We start from the raw sequence: 27,956 nt of genomic DNA, 5'->3' as shown, positions 1-27,956 counted from the left end.
CTGATTGTGATTACTTCTTTGCCTAAACTAGTTATTCCACTGATGCCTCTACTACTTTGACCATCATCGTTCGCATCACAACCAAGATGCTCAAACTGCTTTTTACTCTATTTTTTTCAGTAGAATTTTAACATTTAACTAAGCACTCTTTCTTTACCAAAACCTTATAACCTTTGTTTACATTCATCTTCATCCCATTATTATCCATCTGATTTTCTAATACGATCAGCAATGTTTAAAACTCCTGGGTTGACTTGCTAACTAGAGCTTTATCATCAGCAATGCTAACTTATTTTATAAATTTCATGCCGACTTCCATTTCAGCCTCTAGTTCTTCCCATTCCTCTTTTACCATGTCCTCCGTAAAGAGGACTAAGTAAGCCTAGCACTGCCCATCCAGGTTCTGCATCCTTGACTCGCACCTGAGCGGTCTGAGACGTTCAGTTTGCGGACAAGAGGCCTATTCCTCCTGTCTACTCCTATCTTCTGAAATAAATTAATTGATTTCACTCAGTTTATCCATCGAACGGCTTCTCGAAACCTACGCAACAAACAAGTACATCCTGATTGTGATCAAGTATTATTCCTATTAGTGATCTCATTTCTACTTCTACATAACGTGCACAGCTTCCTTTCCTAAAGCCATCTCACTCATCATCTCCAAGAGTTTACTCTCCTCTACATCCTTTAACTGTGGATTCTAAGCACCTGCTTAACTAATTGTGAAATCAAATTATTGTTCTATAGTCTTCTCAAATGGAAACTATCACTACTGTGACTAAATCTTCCGACCAAATTCCTCCCTCATGAATGCAACTAATTCATCCATTCGCGTTTTCCCCAGATTACCCCTAAGTAGTTACACAGGGATGATATACAACCCACAGCCTCATTAGATTTCTTATCCCTTAAATGCGCATAATATCTTTTTATCTAACAATCAAGTACGCCTAGACCTAATTCTTTCCCATCTGGGTCATTTCCTTTTTCTGCGTTTCAGTTTGATGGGCTATTATCATGACCATATTTACAGACCCTGGTGGTGCCAGGTAACGTTCTCGCCGGCCAACCCAGAGTTCCCGGGTTCGATTCTTGCCTCGGTGAGTTTTACTCCAGCGAGGGTATGGATGTTTGTGCTTTGCCTTTATGTAATGTTTAGGGGGTTAGGTGGAAGAGTGTAACAATGTAGCCTCAATCTCGGCCCAATGAATATGTTTAATTAATAAATAATGATAAATCCTACATGTATTACTTCTATCTCTTTTGAATTGTTGCTGGTTAAAATAATAGTTTTCCTGTCGCATCTTCTGTGCACTGAATTTCCATTCATACTTTCTGATAGTGCTTTCACTTTCCTCTTAAGTGCACCAATTTCTTCCACCCTTTTTATACTTTCCATTTACATGCTCGCATCCACGTTTACGCTTACGCATACGCCGCACTCCTCCTCGCTTCTTTCCCCCTTTTTTCTTGCATCAGGTTATTATTCAACTTTTTGTTCTTCATTTTTCTTAAGTCTGTGTTTATATTCTGCCATTAACTCCTCTCGCCTATCTTCTCAATCATGTTCTTCGTAATCCATAACTTTCTTGCTAGATTTCTTGCTTAGATTTTACTCTTAAATTTTCCTCTAGGTTCTTTGTAATATGCCAGTAATAATCAAAGTTTTAAAGGGTATATCGGAGGCAAATTTATTTTGTGTTTTGTTGCATTTTTACATAGAATACTAGTAGACGCTTTTAGATGCACTGGAGGAAGTATGTTATAAAATTAGCGTCTAACGCTTTGTGCATCTGATAGAGTTTAATAATAATAATATTAATAAACAATTTTTATTGCTCTGGGAGCAAAGTCCCTTGGAGCAGAATACATTTTACATAGGGTTTTGAAACCTATGGGGTGAAACAGGTTTACATAATGCATAGAATAAGGTAATTAAACCAGTCACAAAACACAATTTAACATCAGTTGAACGAAGCATATATCCATATATATATATATAATATATATATATATGTGTGTGTATATATATATATATAACAATAGTTATATATAACAATAGTTATAATTACCATAGCGTAAGTATGTAGCTTGTACTGTGAGTTGGTATATATTCCATCATAATTTTATAAATACGGAATTTTCAAAATAATTACTAAGCATCAATCGTTTGGCCCAAAAATATTTTGAATTGAACTTTATATGAACACTTCTCTTTTCTTTTGTTTCATACTATTGCCATCCCTCGCTGGCTCTCTTTCCCTCCGCTGCATTTTTTAATTATTATCGCCGAAGTAATACCCGATATCCTTCCATCTTACCTTGCACAGTCCTAGTGTTTGGAAATATTTCCTTCCTTCATATTCCACTTTATATTTCCGAATTGCCTTGCACTCAAAATCGTCCTCAAATTCCCAGCCACAATTGTAACTGTCTTCTGTGCTCCTGCCGTCAATTTCTATTTGTGAGGATTTCGTCTGATGCTGATGCCTCTTCCGCTGCCGGGTACTACATAAGGCCTAGTTGGCCGAGTCCCATAGTTGTCTGGTTTCAAACTCAGATCTATGCCCCATATCATTTCGTGGGATAATTAAGCGAGGTAGTTTTCCGCTGCCTTCCTCAATAGTGTTGTTAACCTAACACCATATTTCAAATAGCCTTACCACTCAGTCAGATGCCTTTACAGTAATTTCCCTGACAAAAAACAGAGGCTGCGTGGACTGCTTTTCACTTTTCTTTCACCCTTTTATCTATCTGACATGGGTAACCCTACCTGGAGGATTCTGCAGACCCCTGTCAGCACACCTTCAGGGGTCTTCGGAAAGCATAAGCTCTTCCACGGCGTCAAGTTTGCGGTGGACGTTTGTAATTAAAAATTGGAGAATTACATCTTTGAATCTATAGAATTTCTAAATGAATTGATATATCTAAGAAATATACTATACATCGTGTATTTCTGAAATGTATAACTATTTTTACGTATCCTAAAGAAAATATTCGAACCCGGGGAAAGGTATTATCTGCAAGGCGTCATCTGCATGAAAGACAACTAAAATAATTCCCGCCTAAATATTTATACATTAAATCGGTTTCTGAGAAAACTTTTCGGATTAATTTCTGGGATAATCGCTTGATGAGAACTGAACTATCATCAAGCCCTTTGATGTGGCAAGAGAATATGATACTCTTTCTCTCTAACGATTCCTACGTCCTCATGAATCTTTTGAACCACTGTCAAGCAAATATTCAAGCTTTCTTAGAATTTTTTTTCGCACGGAAGATGGCATCTCTCAATTTCCGGAATTATTTACCTCATTCTTTTTAAACATCAAATATGCCATGCAATTACCAGAATAGTGATAAAAATATTTTTTTCATAAAACGCATTTCATTGATTAAATCTGTTATTCCGAGCCTTAGAGAAATTTCTGGAGTTGGGAAGTTCATAACATTAAACGAATTGGAAGATGATACCACCCTCATCATCTGCAACTGAAAAATAACCATTTTATTCTCTAAATCTTTCCTGGTTTCCATGTTTCAATGACATTGCTTGTTGTAAAGAATTTCATGCTAGATTGATTAGTATTGTATTGCCATAGAGTGGATGAGAATTCCCGAACTTAAATATCACCTGATATTTTGCAATAGGGTTCCAGTTATTCCTTTCCTGTTTTAAGTCCTATTCCGGTTTGTGAGTTCCATTTGATTCCTTTTTATAATATTTCGGTAAACATTTTACCAGCATCTTTTCCTTGTATAAAGAGCATTATAGCAAGGTTAAGTTATTAGTTTTATCTTTCCAATATTTCTATATTTTGTAACTTTTTAACCGTTTGAATGATATTTATCGGCTCTTTCCTGTAAAATAAGAGTAATATCTGCTATTAATGACTAATTTCAAGATATTCCTAGAGGTCGTTTCCCTAAACCACTTAAGGGAACAAGTTATTCCTCCAAAATTTTCTACTTGATTGGCAATTTTATGTTCTTATTAAAATTTTAACGTGTAGAGATTCATATCACGTGAACCCTATAAGTTTTCATTTTTCTGCAAACGAAATATTCCTTTTAAAAACGGCCAAATATTGAGGAAGCGTTAGGAATGTTGAGGGAGCGTGTTTAACACATCTTTCAAAAGTGAAACCAAAAAACATAAACACTGAAACAGAATATGAGAGGGTTTTGCTGAATATTTCACTTAATGATGATGGTTTTGAAAATTGTCAATTTCAAATTTGATTGTAGCCTATCAAAATGATATCAACACTCTTCAAAGCAAACAAAAAGCTGAACTGTATGGAGCATCTAAAATTTGGATTAGTTTGACTTTTTAAAAGTATGTATCTGCTGTTTCTCTTGTAGGCCACGTGTAAACTTACAATGATTACTACATCAAGACTTAATTATTTACAGCTGCTTACGATGATGGTGTAATATGCATGTTTTACTTTGTAATGATACATTTTTCAACATTCTTCATAACAACGATTCGTAAGAGAAAGTACCACTTAGTTGGACAAATTATAAAAGTATTTACCCTCCTTACATTGATTTTGAATGGAAGAATGAACGGAGGGATTTATTTTTAGGAAGACGAAGGTTTGATAATATAAAACTGGAAAGCATAAATACTATGATGAAATTAAGAGATCAGTTGGGAAGTGAAGTACATATGCGCAAGAAATCGGTCTTAATACTGATGACCGATTACTGTACTAATCTACATTAAACGCAAGTTTATTGTGTTTCATTAGTAAATTTAGTATCGAAAATACATAATTTACCGATCAAAGAATGAGAATAAATAAAAATTATTTTTAACATCTCCAGCTAATAAAGGAATAGGAATCACGCGATAATTAATCATGCATAGTCCTAACAGCTTTCATTATTTTGGCATATGTACAATTGTTTTTTACTTTTTCCCGTGCTTATTTCAGTGAAATTGTCTGTATTTTAATATCATATTCACTAATGAAAAACTCCTAAGTGGTATTTAATTTAGATATAAATGTTCTGGAACTTAAAAAATGATTTAAAACTATTCATCAGCATGCTGGGAAAGGACCATGTAGTCAGAAAAATAATGCCTCCAGTTCAATTTGATATTCGAATGCTCATGTTTGTATGTGTTTTCAAAACACGAGAATTCCACATTGTTGATTTCTGTTTAATTACTTATAAATATGCCACAGACTATTGGTGGTAAAAATATGAAAAACGAGTCATTAGGACTTAGATTAAGCAAAAATTAAATTGAGTTAAAAAAAGTAGAAGCGAATTAAGCCCTGAAATTTATCACTAGGAATGTCAAAGATCGAATGCTCTGGAGCGCAAAAGTTTTCGAAATAAATAGGCATAAACTAAACGAGTAGTAAAAGTTTTCGGTGGAAAAGTGATTAGGAATACACTCGCTTTCCACTTCCCTGCTGCCGCTCAAATGCATATTGGTAGTTCATTATCCTCCTATCAAATTAGTGTTTTTACTAAAATTCCAATATTTTTCAGGGATTGGGCGTCAAGACGGCATTAATATTTGTTTTGGCCAACTTTTTCGCGAATTTATGGAGCAAAAATCGGAAAAGCCTCTCCAGCCTCCCAATCCTATTTGATAGGAGAATAAAGAAATTATTTTTTCGGCGGTTCGATTATCGGGGAAATCACTCCTGCGTCCGATTGCGCTCAACCCTTGAAAAGCATCGATTGGTAAGCACGAACACAGACACGCTGTATGCTACTCAGAACCTCTGTGGCTGCTTGAGGGAAAATTAAATTTTCTCCAATGGACAAGCCTCTTTACCTGTAATTGGTTCCCTTACAGGGAGTTTTAATGGGCTTTTAAGTAGAAAAAACTCATCATTGCAACTAAAAATTAAGTGGTTAAGGAGGGATTTTATTCCGAGCCAGTTGTTAAGAAAACATAATCACACTTAGGAGTCTCATCGGCTTCACCGAAGTGGCATAGGGGAATATTGTTCATTACTTTAGGAGTCATTTTCGCGTATCGAAATTTCACACAAAAAAAACACCCATCAACAATCAGACAAACAATGTCAAGAGCAGCCGGTTTCAGCTAAAAGGAAAAACCAGAGATTCAGCAAAGCGATGCCTCACTTACAATTGCCTTTGAAGGCAATGTTCCTTTACACGATATCAGTTTTAACAAGCAAAGTGGGATTGTGGGTCCATTAAGATATACTACCTTGATCAAAAAGTTCCCGGAATAACCACCGTGTGGCGCTCCCATCGTTCCGATTTGAGTTCTGTTTTTTTGTTAAATTGGTACATCTGTTGTTGATATTCCCTTTAAATCTTAGTGTCATAACTTGACATTTGCAAAAGTTACGTAGCCAAGAGTACATCTATCTCTGTGTGTGTTGGCGATTTTTTACAATTTCAGAAATGGATTTAAATTTGCAACAACGAACTTGTATTAAATTTTGCGTAAAAAACGGATTTAGTGGCGCACGGACGTTGGAAATGTTGGAAAAGTGTTTCGGCAACGATTCTCCAAAAGAAACGGTCGTTTACCAGTGGCACGAGCGGTTCAGAAGTGGTCGTGAGTCAATCGAAGATGATGAACGCAGTGGCAGACCATCGACATCGAAAGTCGGTGAAAAAATTGATAAAGTAAAAGAAATGTTGGTCAATAACCGCAAATTAACCATCAGAGAAATAGCGGAGGACTTGAACATTGCCTATGGATCCGCCCAAGACATTGTGGTTAATGATTTGGGTTTCCGTCGTGTAGCAGCAAAGTTGGTGCCAAAAGACCTCAATTTCATGCAAAAAAGAGACCGTGTTGACGTCGCAAAAGACATGATTTGCGAGGCTGAATCCGATCCCACATTCATCAAAAGGATCATTACTGGAGACGAGACGTGGGTTTATGAGTACGACACGCAATCCAGACATCAGGCAAGTGAATGGCGTTCACCAAATGAGCCGAGACCAAAAAAACCACGTCGTTTGTTTTCAGTCAAAAAAGAAGGCAATGCTGACGGTTTTCATGGATTACAACGGTGTAGTGCATCATGAATTTTTGCCAGAAGGCCAGACAGTAAACAAAGAGTATTATTTGGGCGTTATGAGACGTTTGCGTGAAGCAATTCGCCGAAAGAGACCAGAAATGTGGGCAGAAAACTCGTGGATTTTGCACCATGATAACGCACCGTCGCACAGTGCTATCATTATTCGTAATTTTTTGACGAAAAATGCAACAAATACCATCCAACAGCCACCGAATTCACCTGATTTGGCTCCCTGTGACTTCTTTCTGTTCAATCGAGTTAAAAAACCATTACGGGGAACGCGTTTTAGCAGCCGAGAGGAAGTAATGGAAAAATCGCAGGAAGCACTGATGGACATACCGAAAACCGAATATAAAAAATGTTTCGAGGATTGGATCAAGCGCTGGCATAAGTGTGTTGCAGTCGATGGGGATTACTTTGAAGGGGACAATATAGATTTAGATGAATAAACTTGTATTTTTAATTTTCTGAATGAATTCCGGGAAAGTTTTGATCAAGGTAGTAAGTTGATTAGAGGGAACTTAATTAAAGATGCATTATAGAATATTTAAAACTTAACCGTGTAGATATATAGATTGAAGAGTTTTGAAATGTGGGTGTGGAGTTCATAGTGAGTCAGTAGTCTATCCGAGTTAAAATTTCGTTTGAGTCAAGTATATATATATATATATATATATATATATATATATATATATATATATATATATATATTCTAGAAAGAAAAAGGCTAAGCTAAACATTAAAATAGGAGGGCAAAAGCTAGAGCAGGTAGAACAGTTTACGTATCTCGGTAGTGTTTTGGACGAACACGGTCAAAGTAGTAGGGACGTAAGGAGAAGAATTGCGCTAGGCAAAGAGGCTTTCACAAGGAGGAGGGAGTTGATGACAGGGACGTTGAGTAAGGATATTAAGAATTGACTCGTAAAAACTTTAATATGGAGCGTATGGCACGGAAAAGTGGTCATTGAAGCAGGAGGATAGACGTAGACTGGAGGCTTTTGAAATGTGGGTGTGGAGAAGAATGGAGAAGGTGAAATGGACAGAGAAGAAAACAAACGAGGAAGTACTTGGTATGGTGGGTGAAGAGAGGGAATTGTTGGGAGAAATCTTATGGAGGCAGGAAAAGTGGATGAAAGGGGTGTTGACCGGCAGTGGAATGTTGAAGACTGTGATTGAGGGGAGAATGCTAGGCAAACGAGGAAAGGGATGGAACAGGATTTTTAATTTTCTGAATAAATTCCGGGAAATTTTTGATCAAGGTAGTAGTATAGTTAATGAAATTGTGAGCAGTATTTGCCTTGACCTGTAAGGGAAAATATAAGCGTTTAGAGTACAATTAAGCACCATAATATGGTATATGAGTTAAGGTTGCGTTGGATAATAAAAAAAACGTCTGAGTGATCAGAAAAAATAGTGTATTAGTGTATATAGTGTAATAGTTTTAGTGTATAATAGTGTATTAGTGTTTATAACTCTTCTTCACCCATCAAAGCCTTACGTAAACATGCTTGCAAAATCTTAATGCCTTCAAAACGAAAGCCAAAATCGATCACTCCAGCTAAGTGTGCCTTATCCCTGGTATTTCTTCACCAAATAATGGATATAACGTCACCACTAAGGAGTGCTACTGAATAGCTTATATTCAGGCGGAAATACTCGTAGTCTCTCAGTTCAAAGAGCAGCATTGCTTATGCCACTATATGAAATTTTTAGCATGTATCTTTTTACTTATTTGAGGTTTTGTGCTGAATAATGACGTATTCAATTAACCAGCGGACTATGCATCACTTCACTTCAAATCTAGTATGCCTCGCACGACACTAAATACCCTTTACCCAAATTAAAATAAACCATCTTTCAGCTCCATCTAATTTCTACCTTCCGTCATTCTCCTTAATCATGTATCAATATCCTCCAATCTACGCATCTTGCTCCAACAACAAAATTTCGGAGTCGTAGAAAACTGCGTTCCATCTATAGCTTTCCGCCAATCTTTTCTATAGACCTTTACTACTAAGGTTCTTGACAACCACCCGCTTATCTTTGTAAATCCTTCTTTACACAGCACAAATAGGCTTTTAATATCTTTACTACTTTGTCCATTTTTTACAATATTTCATGAACACGCAAAATGTCATATTTTACCACCTCCTGGGTTATTTTTTAACAAAGGTCAACAGAAAACTAATAACCTTTTGAAGTAATAATCTCAAAATTCAAATCCCATTTTGAACCTTTTGAAGATTATCAAATAGTTCTTTTGGAGAGATGAACAATCTCTTTTTGAGTCCAGTTAACGTATTAGACCTCTCTTAGAAAATGCCATCAACAGGTAAGCGTATGGTGTCCTTATAAAGCAAGAGTGACTCTTCAATTGCATTTATCGAATCCAGCGGTCTTCTCATAATTTAAGAGCCTTGTCAAAGCCATTCATTTATGTTAGTAAAGAAATGTTCTGCTGATGAAATACTTGCCAAAGTAAACATTTGTAAATTGCAGCTATTAATATATACTATTTGCATAACTAACTTTTCAATATTCTCACGAGCATAGAGAGCCATTGTTTTGCCAAACAGGGGAATGTACAAAAAAGGGGAGCATTTATTGTTTCTCGCTGGGTCCGCGAAATACTCTTCCCCACCGACCTACCCTTCAGGATGTGAGAAGTTGGAACGGAAAGTAGTAGAGAAGGAACTCCATCACCCTCCCCGCGAGATGGGAAGCCCGAATGCATTCATTCAGAGGGGGGAGGGAAGGAAAGGAGGGGGCAGGATGGTCGAGTGGACCCGGGAGGCGGGGGTGGGTGTGTTTGCCTGTGACGGCGCGCGTAGCAGGGCCGGGATTTACGACGTCGTGACGGAGGGTGTGGGGGCCGGGCGAGACAGCGCCCTTGTCCACCGGCCTACTCTTGGAATAAATGCCCACCGCTGCCCCGAAGGAATGGCCCCGCGCGCGGGTGCACTACCTCCGATCGCCCTCCTTCCGCCCCGGGCCGTGGATGGATGGCGAGGCGGCCATGGTGAAGGGACCGGGGATGCGGGGCGGAATTGAGTGTGATGGCCGGCCCTCTGCGAATCTATTTTTCCAATATCGACCGTCGATGTATAATAAATATCACGATGGCGACATTACATCGACGTGGCAATAATTATCACGTTCGTCGACCAAAATCGCCAGTATCTGATCCTTTGATTAAGATTGAATATATGTTATAGCTACATCGAACAATATTAGCGTTTTCGTCACTAAAATTATATCCTGTACATCAAGTGTAGAAAAAATCGACTTATAGGATATCTAAAATATCGCTTATCGACTTGACATGTATGTTGTCGAAATCAAGCATCAATTATATTTTCCATATGTGCCTGTGAGCGGTATGCTTATAGATACTTATAGCACTATTTTTCGTCCAGAATAACACATAATTGTGTCCATAAATCGTATCATTAATACCGTTTACCCATATTTCCCATATCAGGGGTTACGGTTCAAAAATTGGGTAGGTAGAAGGGGCCATCTTATCTCAATCTCGCCCCTATAAAGACGTTTCATTATTATTATTAATTTCGCCACACGACTGTCCTCCATTTCGAATTTATAGCCCACATTGAATGCATCGTTTATACCATCAGTATCGATGATATTTATCGATCGATCGATATTATGCATCCTTAAAATCACCATCACAAGAACCTACTCCATAAGAATTAAATTTGGATATGGTGGTGTAGAAATTTGCACTTATCGCACATTTATAGGTTCAGTCGTCTATGGAAGTCGATCCCTCCTGGGATAATTGGGTTGGGGGATTTTTTAAACATTATTTAAAAAAATATGATTGGTATTCTCCCTGTTGAAATAAGCTTTACATAGGCACAAGCTACCACACGTTCGAGCGACGATTTTCTTGGCTCTCTTAACAAGACACAACTTGACATCCAAGATTAACAATTAGCCCATCATCGATTCCGCGCACTTCTTTCCTCCAATCATTCCGTCTAACATGCCTATCCAATTCCCTTCCTCGTTTGCCTAACATTCTCCGAGAAATATCATAATTCGGTCTGGAGTGGCAATCATAGCTCCCGCTTAACTTGGGCATACGTTTTACCCAGATCATTGTTATTATTTATTGTCATGGTTGCCGAGTTTCTAGGCAGAGCGTTTGGCTCCTGGCGGGAGAGTTCGGGTCAAAATCCGGTAAAGCTTCGGGATACCTTTGATTTGATCCACTTTCGGTTTTGCGAATTTTTCTGAGGGAATCCTCGGGGCACATGAGGAAACTTTCCCAAGCGTAATCCTAGAAGAGGAATGGTTCTTTTTCTAGAAAAATGAAACGGACCCCTTCCTATAAATTCCCATATTTCAAACGCCGTGGGGCTTAGTACACAAAGAGCTCTCTCATCACCCGTCAAACTAATCCCCGGATGTATTAAGATGGTTTTACCTTAAGTTTAAAAATATTAAAGATGTCACCTTTGGCAAACTTATCTATTCAATCATCCACCATCTAATTTTAGAGCCCATGGAAAGTGATATATATATAGAAGTGACTGGTATATATTTAAAGACGGTAATAGGCTGGGCTGCAGGCCGCGGGGTCGATCCCATGGCCTGGGAAACGAGGGTTGAAGGACATCCGCGTGGATGAAGGCAAGGATTAGTGAGGTAGGGTAGGGTTGGGTGTTTAGCGGAAGGGGCGAGGAGGAGGATGAGTTGCCCCCGGGGGGAGGGGGGATGGAGAGAGAGTCCACAGGTTGCGGCTCCCGGGGGTGGTGGCGAGGGGGAGAAGGGCACGGGGTGGTGGGGGCCATAAATTAGGACAGTGTCTCCTCGAGCGAGCGGGTTCCTCCGCAGCCGACCCTGACCTTGATTTATGCCCCATTCCTCCACCTCCACTCCCTCCCACTCTCTCTCTCCAAGCTCTATAAAAATCCGAACTGCTGCCGCGTCTCCGCTGCCCTCCTCCCACCATCGCCCCCTGCGTTCCGCCATCAAACCTGCGAGATGTCAACGGCCGGGGCGGCATAGTGATTTTTGTGGAGATAAGCGGGAGGGAAAAACTGTCACCGGAGCCAACGAACACACCGTCCACAGAAGGCAGGGGGTAAAAGTGCTCGCGGTTTATGGTCCAGACCTCTCCTTTTACGGGAAAAACTTTCCGTGATAATTTTTTTCTTGAATTAAGCAGGGAAATGAAAGATATGAATTGACCATAGTCGACGGATGAAAGCTCAATCAGCCAATCAATGTCTTGGATTTGGGTTACTTGAATAGATGATATAGAGGATGCATATTATATAGGAAAATATGAGATTATTATATAAAAATTTACTTTTGCGTGAGGAGCAGGATTTTAGCTATTTTTTTATCTCGATGTTTTGGGGAGACTGAAATGTAATTATCTATTTTAGCTCAATTAAATGTTCACTTGAAAATATTTTGATAGATGCTCAATTGAGTAAAAATATTTACCGAGAATGGTGCAAATTCCGTGTCCGGTTCCGGTTGAAGTTGTGTATTCTCGGACCATATTGTATGTAGGGACCATTATTGCAAACATTAGGCTTTTCTATCAGAATATACGTAGATATTGGTGTCGGAATACAACCGTTTTGTGATTTAAAAAAAATTATTTATGAGACCAAATTATTTATGAGACCAAATTATTTAGGAAATCTTCCAAGAAAAGTTATAAATGAAAGGAAAATTGAAGAAAACAGATATGCCACATTGAAAATTTAGTGATTTTTTTCCCTTCATTTCTTTTACTTTCGCAGTGAACAAATTTTGCTTAACTTTGACCGATTATTTTCCTATTCAGGAAATACATAATATCTCGCTCACTTTTGTAAAAACATCATGAATTATAGCCATACCCGGCTTTGGGACGCTTATTACCATGAATATCTGCACATTTTGGAAAGCCTTGAATACTGTGACTGCATATATTCGTTGCATATACGAATTTTAGCATACGTATGCATATGTAAAAGCAGCACCTTGATAAATAAGTTAATCAATAATTATTTTGGAATTTTAAGTTCCAAACTAGAATGCATCGCCTTGTCCATATGGGAAATTTTTAAATTTCTTTCGTTCGTAATTCGGGTTCTTTGTATGGGAATAAAAAAGTAAGTTCAATGAATGGTTGCATTCAGCTCAGTTCACTAGTCCCCAACGTCGGATGTATTTAACTTTTGTCCAATTATTTGAAGGAAAATGCCACGACGAACGTTTTCCGCAGTTAGGTGTTGGAGTAAGTATCTTATTGGTAGAATCACGAATGCAATTGTTCAATAAATATTATTTCAATTAACCCACGGGAAGGTGAGTGTATGAAGTGCCTTAAATTGTAGAAAATGTTTCCTGCAAGATGTCCAAGTCTACCACATTCGTTCGAATATGCCAAAATAATGGAGAATTTATGAAACTGGGTTTTTTTGCAAGAATAAATTTCTACGACGGCGTGCAATAATGACCACAGCCGAGGCAATGTTGGGTGTATGATTCTGAAATCGCACGGTTGGTCTTCCCGAGCTAAATCTGCGTAAATCACGTCCTTTGGACCAGGAACTTGGCGGAGGAGTTCCGCGCGGCCATAAACAGTGTACTTTTGCCAGGGTGACTGCCCTTGAGGGAAACGGCGACGTCGCTTTACTTATGGAGTGCCTGGGATCGAGGGTACAAGCTCGGTAGGCGAGGGTTGCTCTGGGGCGAGTGTGGTTGGCAGCAGGGGAGGGCGATAGCGCGGAGCGATAAGGGCTCCGCGATGAAGGCGGGGAATTCATCGTGGATGTGGCTATGGATGAGGGGGCCAAGGGGGGAGGGGGAATGGAGGACAGGTGTGATGGAGGTGGGCAAGCGCCAGGGAGAAGCGGCGACCGCGGGAGAGATGGATCGAAGCAGACACCGTGGCCGGAACACATTATGTAGACGTAATATTTTATTTAATAACGCGGAAGTTTCCCTTAAAATATTTTCAGAATCTGATAGTTCTCAAATGGCTTATGGTCGCAAACGTCTGAAACTTTATGAAATTTGTTGTCTCCGGCGTAACTTCATGAAATTTAGACAATATATTGAAATGAAATAGGTAACTTTGTAAATCCATGCACGCTTGTGTGGAATTACAAAGTTACTTATTTTGCATAAAAATTCAATAAGAAATGACAGCTTCCCATTGACAGGAGTTCTGATCTTGTACGTGGTTTTAATACAAATACCAAAAATCCACACGTATTGGTCTCCATTGAGTCCAATCAAAAAAACAGTTCATTCCTAGCTATTACCATCGAGAGCGCCATAAGATTCATTAATAAGAATTGAACTAATTTCGACCACCAATACAATTTTTGATATCACAGTGGAGACTCATTGCAATATAAGAATTCACCTCGTTTTAATTAGGTTGAAATATTTTGGAAGTTACAAATAATTAAGTCTATAAGGAATGGAATTTTTAGCCTATAAGGTATGAAGTAATTGCTTAACGGTCATAATCTTACCATCAGCCAGAAGCACAGAGGCAAAGGTATAGAAAAGATGAGCTAATAGACCACGTCCACTATCTGTTCAAACACCTAGCTCTGCTTCTGATTTTAATTTGTTTTTCTCCTGCAAGTAATACTAGGTACAAGCTCTTGTATACGTGTATGATAGTCATAGTATGTAACAATGAAAGTGTGGATAAATTAGAACCGTGATGGGTTCCCGTTACCGAAATATGTTCTGATTTCATATTTTTTAAAAAATAATGTAATCACTATTCGTTACATTTGACTTTTGTTTTTTTAATTAACAGCCCATTTTATTCGGGCGTACCTACTCCGTCGAGGAAGTAAATTAAGTTAATAGCAGCATAAATTCAACGACATTGGCTCTCAGGAATCAAGGTAACGGAATTTGAAAGGGAAAACCAATTGTTTTATCATGAACCGTATTATTTAGGTTCATGGTGCTTGCTGAGTATTTTTAGCAAGAATGCCATGTTAGTTATTAAGTGGAAACTGGTCAAAACATTTTTGCTGAAATGTATTCTAACTCGAAATATATATATAATAACTAAATATATTATCAATGATAGTTTCTGGTGGCATAAAAATATAAACTATTGTGCGTTTTTCATGCCGGTGTAATACATTTTAAAGCCTCTCATTTTCACATGAGTATAAAGTTGGGGTTCCTGTTTTGTACTGGTAATGATTGTAAATGAATCCTGTTCACATTCTCATTGAAACAATAAACCCTGAATAAAACATATATTAATTATATATGATAATGTTAGGTAAACGAGGAAAGGGCAGGAACAGGGTAGGAATTTTAAACGGGATGAAGGGAGGAAGAAGGTACTTAGAGATGAAGAGGGACCTGATGTAGAGTAGGTTGCTGGTTTTTGTGTTTTGTTAGGAGTCACAAAATATTTATTTGGTAGTCGTGTCCATTCAGAAACCTACCTTAACCGGTAGATTAACTTATAGTAATAATAATACATATTTTTATAATATATTATTTACTCTGTATAATGTAATAATTTTAAATGCAATGTGCATTTTAAAACACAAGTTATTACTTCCATGAAATAACCGCTCTTTTTGCTCGTATTACACCCCGCGGAATAAATTGTGAAATAGCATTCGGTATTTATTTTAACATTTAGTCATATAGCGTTTCATCTTTTGATAATAGGTCTAAAATTAACTTGGGATTAAATTAACTTACACTTAAAAAACTAAGAGGAAAAGTACTTCATAACCTTGGGCATATTTTCTTCCATCAGTGTGTTCATTTATTCTTGATGTATCCGGCGCTCAACGTGAGAAATTATATAATAAATCATTCTCATCCTCCCTCCCTGTTTGCGCATTCCTTGGGCTTGCATTAAATCCTTCATATGGACTGTTAAAATTTACTTCTTTTGACGTGTGAATAAGTAAATTAAGACCATGGACTTAGTGCTGTAGTTGGCAGTCACGTGCGGGAGGGAAACAAAAGGAAAAAAGGGCAGGTTGGCTGCCTTGGCCAACTCCAACGAATTACTGATTAAATTCCCTCAGAGTGTTTTTATATGTTATCACAGAAGGTAAGGAAACACCGTAACACCGTGGTAAGGAACGTTTTGAACCACATCAACCCAATTCTTTCATTTAAGAATACACCATTACTATATTGCACCCTACTTTCTCTCTTCTAGTATTATTTGATTATTTATTAGTATGGTATTTTATCCTTTTAAGTTTTTTAAGAGATATAAAAAAATACGATGCATAGATGCACCATGGGAACGCGTATAATATTTCTGTCATAGTAATTTCTGTTGCGTAAGTCTTCTGAACTGTTGGTAATGTATTTTTGTTAAATAGGAACTTCAGCGGTTTTCTGTATCGAGGTCGGGGAATTTGGCAAAGAAAGCGCACAATTTTTGAGATTTTTTTTATATTGTACTAGCAGCCTTCCGAAAAGAGTATGTCTCTCATTTCAGTCGCTGAAGTCCTGAATCTATACTTACATCTACAGCTTACCCTGCGACCCGCACCATGACGTGTGACTCGAGGTGTAAGGTCACCAGCCATTATTGTCGTCGGTGACTATTGGCATACTGTATTTATTTATTTCAGATAGTTAGGCATCTCATACGTGATGATTTAAGCAATTGCGATCTAGAATTTTTCGAGCCTAAAGGAATTTTTTAAATTACTGTTTACGGCATTCAGCGTTCCGTAACATCTCCATGTAGTGCCGACAATCAAAAAAGGAAATGATAATGCGAAGCTAAAATTATTCACTCTATGTCAAAGTTAAACTGACACAGTTCATCTCATCTAGAAGCTGAGGTATTACAGATAATGTTTTTGCTTAAAATAACACCAAGAGCAACATTTCAAATAATTGTGTGAGGATTTCTGTAGGAAATAACAATTTTAACTTCACGTAATGGGCATATTTGCTCTATATACTATTTCCTCTGATATGGACATATATGGACAGATGACACGAGTGCAAACACATTTGCAATTGTCAATTGACTACTTCAGCTAATGTCCTCTTAACTCTCCTTGATAGAACGTTTGGAACTGGACTAGAAGTGTCGTCCGTTTTTACTACACTTTATCTTCATTTTTTAATAATATTACAATGGCCAGGGTTCCTTTACATTTAACCTGGACTTGTCCTATGATCACTTTAAGCACAATATAATTCATTTGATATTAAGCTTATATTTGTGTTGATTCACGTTTACTAATTGCACATAAAAATATTATTTTGGAAACGTGACAATAACATCAACAGTTTGAATCCCTCTGCGAAGGATACCGAACCGGGATGCCAGGTTTGTCGTCACACGGGTGTGGAGGGGGGTCGGATAGGGGTGTTGCCGGGGCGGTTACGTGCCTCGTCCGCGGAGCGAGAGCTTGTCCACCGGCCGCCCTTTTGGAGGGGGTGGCGGAAGGTGCTTGAGGGGTGCGCGGGGGCGGGGCGGGGAGGGGAACGAGCGGAAGGATCGCAAGTGTCCGCCGCCGGTGCCGGCCCTCGGTGTGGGTGGTGTCCGCGTGATCTATTTCGCCCGATGCGCAAGATTTAACGGCGGGTGAAGTTTAATTAATGGCGTCTGCTCGGGTGCCGTGTAAGGCACTCCGGAGGGGACGCTGTCATAAAGTGGCGTGTCGCGGAATGCGGTTGGACTGGGGCGGTCGGCCGTTGGTGCGCCGACTCCCGTCCGCGCGCTGAATGGGGGGAGGGAGGGGTCCGGTGTGCGTGTGTTTCTGTAGCAGCGACCGAGGTTGGGGTTGTGGGGCGGGTGTCGTGAGGTGGGGGCGATAGAGGAGGAGGAGGAGAGGGCCCGTACCATGAGCGCGGCTGCCTTTAAAGGCCGTGGGAGACCTGACCGACCTTAAGCGAGGCGCTGTTGCGCGGGGCGCTCGCGAAATACGAGGGGTGTCAATCGATGCGATGCTCTGCCGGGTAGATTAATGAGACGATCCGTCTCAGCCCCATCCGCCCGTATCGGATCATCACTTCGACCGGAAATGCTTGCTGCATTAATGCTCCATAAGATCGGGCCTGTGGTGGCGCTGTCTAAATTTTAATTGTTTTTTTCTGCGCAAGGAGTTATTTAATAAACCCTTAAGAATCAGAAGATGTCATAAGTAACTCTTCAAAAATGAAATTCATGTTTTAATGCTGGCGTTAAGGAACAGTTTTTATATAAGTCACTAATGAAATATGATTGGTGGCCTTTATGTGACACTTGGAAATAATGCAGCTATTTTCATTAATAATATTAATTGTATGAACGACATTAAATTGGGTTTAATTCGTCAAAGAACCCAGTATTTATAACTTTATTTCAATGAAATATGCGAAAAATACTGAGTTACCTAATATAGTATGATTCCGTATCTTGTATATTAGTATCGTTATTGAGAAAATGTAAAAATTTACATTTAACGTTGAATGAATGCCCAGAAATATGGATTACTAGGTTAAATGGATTACCGTATTGTGTTTGACCTAAATGAAATTTCGGCGATTACTGATATTGAACAATCAAGATTTCATTTATTAATATTAAAATAGAACATATGAGAATATTTTGACGTTAGTTATTAAATAGGAAATTAATAAAAACGCTATTCTTACTATTTCAAACTAAAATATGGCTCTAAAACACAGGGTGAAAATTTAAACCCTTAATCGTACGAATGAGTTTAGCAATGAAATAACTGAAGGAAATATTAGGCATACTTTATAGTATTTACATTTTTCTGTAATACACGTAAGTTTATAAAAAAATTGAATTCTTACAATGAATTTCCATTTACTTGCAAGTGCTGAAATCTTTGGAGACTATTTTTTCATACTCTTGCGTTGAAGTCTCCACGGAAGTTACTCATATTTACGTTTTCGATTCAACGAGGCGAAAAATTCTAATCCTTGAAATGAAACTATATTTATGACAATTTTATAATTTCTATCATATGCATGAGTAATTGAAAAAAGATAGGGCGATGACATTTGCGGTTAGAATTAATATAAAATAGTAAATATAAGACGATAGCTCTAAATACGCCAATTTAGCCAGAGAAAAAATTAAGTCGCTTATTTGAATTATCCATAATAAAAATGTAAATGGCATTGTAGCTTGACCTATGTAATGCCAAAATGTTTTAAATTACATGAATTCAATTTCTATTTTACGGTAACGTTTGCGGATTTGAAGCTCAATACTATGGCTTATTGATATTCCACAAGGTCATGTGTTATAACCTACACTTTGACTGGACTACTGCCGTATTCTGACCGAAAGCTGTCGCATGACTGATACTTGATGTATTTAAAGGGTAATTCACAATCACCTTAGTAAAATTGAGAATTTTATATCGGTATTCACTATCGCGAGATATTCATCAGATATAAAATACTTACTTCTCTAATTTTCAAATATTTTCCATTTTTCAATTGGTAAATACGTGTCTTAGAAGGGTGTTGTAACAAAAGTTAGGAGTTATGGTTATTAATCTGTGTAATAATCGAAAGCAATGAATTGTATTTCCTCCAATGTAGAGACCTGTATAATTACCATTTTTAATACCTGTATTTTTAGCCTCTTACGTATATTATTAGTTAAAGAAATTCTTTTCTTCAAGTAATAATTTTACAAACATTAAAATATTCTATCAAATGATATGTAGCTTTTTACAATCATTGAACTTGATGGTAAATTATGTTTCAATAGAGTCATTATTTATCTTAATTTGAGTTATTTTGCTCAGATGAAGGTACTAAGTAATAGCAGTGGAATATTTTATAGTTGCTTCATCGTTATTGTCATAGATATTCTAGCGTCATTAATTAAATTATTTTTTTTGTAATTGGGTGCATGTAGGCTCAATTGGAAGTCATAATGTGTTTCTATTATAATGATTATAACAGAAAATAAGCCAAAGGCAATCATGTACGAAATTTACAAAATACAAAGAAAAGGTTATTTTCATATTAATATTGATGATTGCATTTTCTCGATTTCATATTGAATTATGAAGTAAAATAGTAATAATTGTCATCCTCATTCAGTGTTGTCATTAAATGCATGAAATTCTTGTTTTTAAAATTGGAACGTATTGAATTTTAGTAATTAGCTTTACAAAACAATAGAACCGTGGAACTGCTCATGCCAGCATTTTCCGAAATCTGGCTTAATCATACTCCTAACTATAGTCCAAGCCAGCCGCTGCTTTCAAAGGCTACATTTGGATTACCCAATATACGATCCGGCGTAATCTATCAGGCAATTCGACCAGATTAAAAATTTTTTCTAGCGTAACGACAGACTGCATTCCATTTTCAGTGTAGTCAGGGTGTACGGGAACGTTTTTTATCAAAGATACGAGTGTTTTTACCTTCAGACTCTTCGTAGATTCCTGCTCTCAATGCTCTCCCTCATTCCCAGTGCGAGGAGGAAGTTTGTTCAAGTATGTGCATGCTGATGGCAAAGTGAGAGGAGAGAAACGGTGGGGAGTAGGTGCGGTAAGAAACGGGGGATATCAGTGAAGGCAAGTAAGATCCGAGCGGTGAGGGAATGGGGGAGGGAGCTCCTATTTATAAGGAGCAAGAGGCTCGTTGGCGAGGCTGCTCGTGACCGAAACTGGAGTGCTAAGTGTCGCTGATGCAAAAGCTGGGAGTAGTAAGGGAAGTCAGGAAGGTAAAGTTATTTTTAAGCAAAGTGGCTGTGGGAAAAGGGTTGAGCGGAGATGGATCTTAAGGAAGTGCAGTAAACGGGAGGAAGGTAGAAAATAAGTTTCCAAAATAATTCTTGAAAAAAAAAGAGTAAAATTTTTTTAACTTCCAGGTTAGTGAGTAGTTCCTGAGAGAAATGATGTGCGTAAGAGAAACACCGCAGTAGTACGTGTGATATGAGTGAAGAACATAATCTATTTAGGAAACAATAGGGTGAATGGTAAGAAAACGAAGGGATCAACGCCAGCGAATAATTCCAAATGTTACTAATGAATTCCACTGCAATCGAAAAAATGATTCCTGCGAGATGGCTCAAAATTACCTGTGGAAGAGTATTTACATTCTTATTAGTGGTTAAGCATATTTATTCTAAAAATTATAATTTTAGATATTTTATTATAGCAAATACTTTGCCAAAGTTAACAAAAAACTATGCCATTGCGAAGACATAGACATGAAAGCACATTAGCTGAAACGCTGGAGACACTGTTTTCAACGTATAAATAACAAATGCGATTAAATCCCTTGAGAATGCAGTCTTCGCAAAAAATATGATGTAATCAATTTCTCCTTCGTAAGACTATACAATAACCAATATTATTTCAAAGTGAAAAAATTATTCCTTACCTTTTGAATGATAGAAGGCCAGACTTTAAAATACTTTAAAAAACATTTTTCTCGAAAACTACTAATTATACATTACCTATAAATTAATGTATGGAAAAATAAATCATGTTTTTTCTAGTATGATTACTAGTTAAGAAACTTTTCTATGGTAATGTTTTGCCATTTCACTGTTCCCACATACCTTCGATGCACTATTCTCCTGCCAAATCAATTCTTACACAACCTGTTTTTGCATTCACTTGTTGTTCTTCGCGCACGTTATTCTCCTTTAATTTATGACTACGACATTAGACCTAGGGGAAGGTTTTGCATGATCATTCTTTACCAAGATATGTATCTGCTGTGGTAGTGTTTGGTCCTGAAATTCCAGAAAATGGAAGGAGATACGTGCAAGTTTTAACAGTTGAAGCGAAGAAAATGAAACTAAGAGCAACCTGTCAGCTTTGAACCTCTCGAAATAAATTTGAGCTGATTGAATACGCTGATGTGAAACCTGATTAATAAAAGATCATTGCAGTGATTAGTGTCACATCTACTCCTATCAGAGTAATATCCATTCAAATTTTGTTTATATTAATTCAGAGCGTGTTCAAATGAAGATGGATACCTTTTAATATTAACCCTTTGCCCAGATAGTCTTAATGGCAGGCTTTTATACACATCCAGCAACCTTCAGGAAAATGTCATTGCTTCTCTCCATACTCTGCTCTCAAATCTAAATATCCCTTAGTGTTCTGATTTATTATGGAGCGTAGCTATATACGGCGCGGAAACGTGGTCATTGAAGTAGGAGGATAAACGTAGACTGGAGGCTTTTGAAATGTGGGTGTGGAGAAGAATGGAGAAGGTAAAATGGACAGAGAAGAAAACAAACGAGAAAGTACTTGGTATGGTGGGCGAAGAGAGGGGTTTGTTGGGAGAAATCCTATGGAGGCAGGAAAAGTAGCTGAAGGGGGTATTGACCGGCAGCGGGATGTTGAAGACTGTAATTGAGGGGAGAATGTTAGGCAAACGAGGAAAGGGAAGGAACAGGATAGGGATGTTGGACGGGATGAAGGGAGGAAGAAAGCACTCAGAGATGAAGAGGGACCTGATGTAGAGTAGGATGTTGTGTTTTGCTAGGGGCCACAAAATATTTAATTAGTAATTACGTCCATCCAAAAACCTACCTTAACCGGTAGATTACCTAATAATAATAATAATTCTGATTTATATAATAGCTTACATTGAAGTGGGTAAAAAATAATAAGATTGAGTATTCGGTATCGTTTTAAAAAAGACAGTTGTTAAATCTGGCGTCATACATCTCGTAGAACTCAATGGCAACCGAAGTCTTGGGTTCGGTATAAAAATTCCAGAAATTATATTATTAAAATAAATTCAAAAGTGTCAAAACCACGTTATTATTAGTATTGGTAATCAACCGGTTAAGGTAGGTTTAAGATGGACATAAGCTACCAAGCGGCAGCGCTACATTTCTCTTGTCTCTCCTAACAAGCCACAACCCAACATCCTGCTAGAAGAAAATAGGAATATAAATTACTATAAGTAGGTTTAGGTTTAAAATAGACATTTTTATTCCTGGCACCGCTCTTTACACCGAATTGAAATATTGGATTGGTAGAGTACGATTTTATCACATAAGGTGAACTCTGTCATTGAGTGGTTTTGATAAAATTCTCGGACAAAAAAAAACGAAAAAAGCAATGCTCGTAATTAATTCGCTTCATTTAAAAATTACCTGCTGTTCACTGGGAAAGTATTCTTTTAAGGCACTGGACTAACTGAACACATATTCTTAAAATGTTACAAATATCTCTATAGTCCATAAAAATAGGTATCACTAAATGTTGCTAAAACTTATGTCTGATTGCGAGTTTGACATTACAGTAGGAATAGAAATATGAAACTGATTATTATGAGTTATTGATTTGCAGTGTTATACTCTTAGGTAATTCTTAATAGTTTGTAATAAAATGAATTAAGAATTCAAGCCAGGGTCATTAATAATGGATGAGGATTAAAGCATAGTAAACATGTCTAATGCTAGTTAGAACACCATCGTAAAACGACGGGACAACTACTACATGCTTTATTCTTCCGCTCTCGTCTTACCCCTGTCTAGTGCTCCGCACACCTCATCATGTCTCTTTAGCAGTATGGAGTCTAACCTCATGGGTAGCCATAGCCCAAGTAACCAAGGAAACCCAACCACAGTCCGTGACTTGAGGTAATCAGTGGCATGCATCATTGGTGGATAATTGGGATCAAGGGATCGCTGAAGTTATCTTTTTTAAATAAATCGATTCCATAAGCATTAATTTTCGTTCTTTAAATTGTTTAGGGGTACATATGATTTAATATACAAGAGGGAATTTATTTCGCGATTCATCGCTGCTGAACCATGCTTTTCGCACCACTCCTTATGGTGAGAGATGGGAGTGATGCTAACCACGCGGCTTTGCCTCCAGGTTTAATTGGCAAGAGAAAATCTCATATCAAACTAGTATCAAAGATGGGTGAAATTCTTACATCATACTTGGAGGACAGTTCCTTTTCCTCAGCTTTAAGTAATTTTTCAAAGTGTGCTTACCAATAGAAAGTTAAGTTAAGGTGCAGCTGGTGGGATACCCAGAACCACAACCTGGTTTTGAACCTTGGACTCTTAGGTCAGTAACAGACTACTGTATCCAATGGTCTGCTGTGCAAATATAGTATTGGAAAATAACTCTAAATAAAAAATCGTTACAGGCTGCAATAATCCGCCAGAAATGTAATTAATTTCCTGAGAGGTCACATGAAAAAATACGTCTTTTTACCGTGCTTTCGAATTGGTGTTTTATATTCTTTTGGTTATCTTACATTGATTGCGATTGAAATTTGATAATGCAGTAAAAAATTATTCCTTCGACAGTGATCATATTTAACAAAGATTAGTTTCTATACCTATATAGAAACTAATATATAAGTCCGGCCTTTTTCATTTCCTGTTTTCTTCTGTACGATTTGTTTCCTTTCTTTTTTATTTTACACACCCTTTCACAATTAAATCTCAATATTTACGTAAATTTATGCTTGGGTAAACGCAAAAGAAAAACTGATGCAACAGGTAGTAAATAAATGCGAGGCGAATATATGGACAAGAAAACATATCCATTACTGACAAATAATGCGTTAAACTAAATCAATTAAACGCCTGACACAGAGTTAAATTATCTCTCCTGAAGTGAGGGTAGGGTTTATTTTATTTCATTTGAAGAAAAAAATTTAAGAGCGACGGCCCGTTGCGCAGAAGCAATGTCAGCGACCTCCTTGTGAGACGGCTTTAAATGTCACCAGAGACTCTTTTGTGGGTCGAATTTTGAAATAAGGGGAGTGTACATTCAACGGGGCTGACGAGGCAAGGGGGTGGTAATGACTGCGGTTTTGGAAAGTGGAGAGAAGTCGATGAAATCAACTCAAGGCAGTTTGAGGAAAAGGAGGAAGGAAACTGATTAAGTAATTTATTAATTCCAGATCTAAACATGATCTTTTCTTTACCAATCAATATCGAGTAAATCCGACATTTTCCAAACAGGTTCCACAAAGCACTTCCTCTGGCTCAAAACCTCCTCTAAACTCGAAACCTCCGGTACTCGAAAATATAAACCCGTAACATGAAGAAGAGCCAGGAATAAGGAGGAAACTAGCAGATGACATGGATAATACTGTAGTACGAGATAGGTTGAAAACTTTTACACTGATACGATTAAATTCTTCTTGAACCACTTCGTTTTCTCCTCTTTAAACTCGCATTAACCATTCCAATATTAATAATTCTTAATCTGCGACGCATAATTTTACTCTACTTTGCTCAGTTCACAAATTTCATAATACTGTAAAAGGGCATTCAAAAAATTGTTGCTGAATTTGATACAATACTTAAGGATGGTAATTCAACATCCTGCCACAAGTTTATGAGATGAAGTAAAGGGCATGATTCTTTAATATATATCGCCTCTTCTTTGAAGGTAATATGAAGAAAACAAAAAATTACGCATTTTCATTTTGTATGGCTATTGTCATTATTAGTAATCTACCGGTTAATGTAGGTTTTTGGATGGACACATACTATCAAATAATTATATTGTCTCTCCTAACAAAACAACCAAACATACTACTCTACAACAAGCCCCTCTTCTCCGTATACTTCATTTCTCCCTTCATTCCGTCCAACATCCCTATCCTATTCCTGCTCTTTCCTCGTTTGCCTAAGAGACTTCTCTCCATTACAGTCCTCAACATTCCACGGCCGATCAATATGCTTTTCATCTATTTTTCTTGTGTCCTTATGATTTCTCCCAACAATCCCCTCTCCTCCCTGCCATACCTAGCGCTTCCTCATTTGCTTTCCTTCCGGTTCATTTCACCTTCTCCGTCCTTTTCCACACCCACATTTCAAAAGCCTCCAATTTACTCCTCTCAACTTGCTTTAATTAGCATGTTTCCGCGCCGTGCATAAGTACGCTCCATATAAAATTTAACGAGCCTTTCCTTAAAATCCTTACGCAACGTCCCTGCCATCAATTCAATATGCCTCCTTGTGAAACTTTCTTTTTCAAACTTCACTTATCGCGAACTAACGTGAATTGAGAATTTTTAGTTCTTATCTTACTCGGGTTATCTTTATTCACTCAGATTATAGCTTCATTTAATAATATTCATTTGTAATTAAGCAGTGATAATCATGTATGAATGATTTCGGAGACCCGTGTCGCTGAATTCTTGATAGAGTATTAAATCATGTATTTTATCAAAGCTGTCAAAGCCACCGCCAGAGTGTGTGGAAGGGGGTGGTTACACATGAAGAAAAATGAATCCTTGCATCGAGTGTTTGACAGTCAATTTCCGTTTAATTGTAGCCCTGTGGTATCACCTTATTCTGTAATTCGAGGCTAAATGTTTCCCTCCGTGTCAGCGTTAAACTCGAATTAGTCGTATTTATATTATATTTAAGTCCTGAATGTAAAATTAGAGCTTCCGATGTCTCCCAACTTTGTACTATCGATAATTTTCTGACGTTTACTAGTCTCTTCTATTTGCTCAAGACGATTACCCACGGAGAGGAGAAGTCATTGAGATGATCTTTGAAATGATTTTAGTGTTGTTAACAATTAAATTCTATTTTTGATGGCTTTAAACGTTTAGACGCTTTACATTTGGAGTCACCAGAGCATTTCATTGGATAATGTCCATCATTTACGAACGCACTCCTGAGTATAAGCGGTGCTTTGTAGTGGTGGCAATCGTGAGTTTTACTCACGAGATTGGAGAAATAATTTCCGCCTCTAACAAAGTCGTCTATTCTAATGAAAGTCGACCATTAATGACATTTGCAGAGAAGGCATCTAAATTGGTGAATGCTACGACTCCATTTTTCCATATTGAAGTTCACTAACAAAATTATAATGAGGGAAAATCTACCACATTGAAATATATCTCCCACTATTGCACATTTCCTAACATCTCTTATTCATGCCTTTACACCCACTGCCACTCGTCGTTGCGGGCTATTTCATAGATGTTCACGCAAAGTGGCTCCCCTCTGGCCTTCAGATACGCCAATAAGGCGATTTTTATTCCTTTAAGAGTTTTTTTTTGCATTTTGCTCACCACTTCGACACATCCGTCCGGAGAATGTGGCATCGTAGCGAAGTGAGCTTTTCGCGGAAGGATAGACGGTGTTTTATGTATTTTTTCCGCCTCCTAAGCGATGAAGAAGCAAAGCGATGGACACGGAGGAATGTTCTAAGGGGGAGCGGGGAAAAAAAGAGAGGGAGGGGGGTGGAGCGATGCGTGCGTGCTGGGTGGAAGGGGGGGGAGGAGAAGCATGAGTCGGCCGAAGGGGGGGCTTGCTTTGCCGGCATCCGCGAGGGAGGATATGGGACGGTGCGGCGATCAAGCCCTCATGCTCCCCGCTCAGCGCGATGCTTATCGCCTCGCGAAGGGCGCACTCACGATTTCATCACACAACTGAAACGGAGTTGATGCGCGAAGCTTCCGCTTAGTAGTAGTGTGCAGGTGTTATTCGAAACTTGCTCCGCATTAACGATAGAGACCGGAGAAAAAAACACTCGACCATTCTAGCGGAGCGGAGAGCAAGTCTTCCTGTATTTGTTGGGCCTATCTAAGGATTTGCTCACGCAAATGTATCTCAGCGTGTTCGTTTTGTCTGTCCATTTGCTCCTATCAGAAAGCAACCGAGAACAGGACTCAGAAAATGAAGAGAGTTAAAGGGTACTAAAATTATCCTTAAATTTCCAACTCCTACGCCATCATCTCTGCATATTGTTTTAAGTCTTTAAACTCATGGAAAATTCCTTTATATTTAGGGGAATAACATAAAGACTGTTGAAGTGATTGTGGAAGTTTTGAGACGATGGTCGTCATGGGCAAGCTCAATGGCTTGTGGATATGATTCCATTCATTCTGAGATTATTGGTGCCATTTGTAAAGTTACGAGTAACTTCATAGACAATAGTATGCTCTCAGGCTTTGGAGAACATTCCAATGGAA

Source organism: Hetaerina americana, unplaced genomic scaffold (assembly GCF_022747635.1).
Source record: "Hetaerina americana unplaced genomic scaffold, ioHetAmer1.1.p SCAF_6, whole genome shotgun sequence".
Lineage (NCBI taxonomy): Eukaryota > Metazoa > Arthropoda > Insecta > Odonata > Calopterygidae > Hetaerina > Hetaerina americana.
This window is presented reverse-complemented; position numbering follows the sequence as displayed.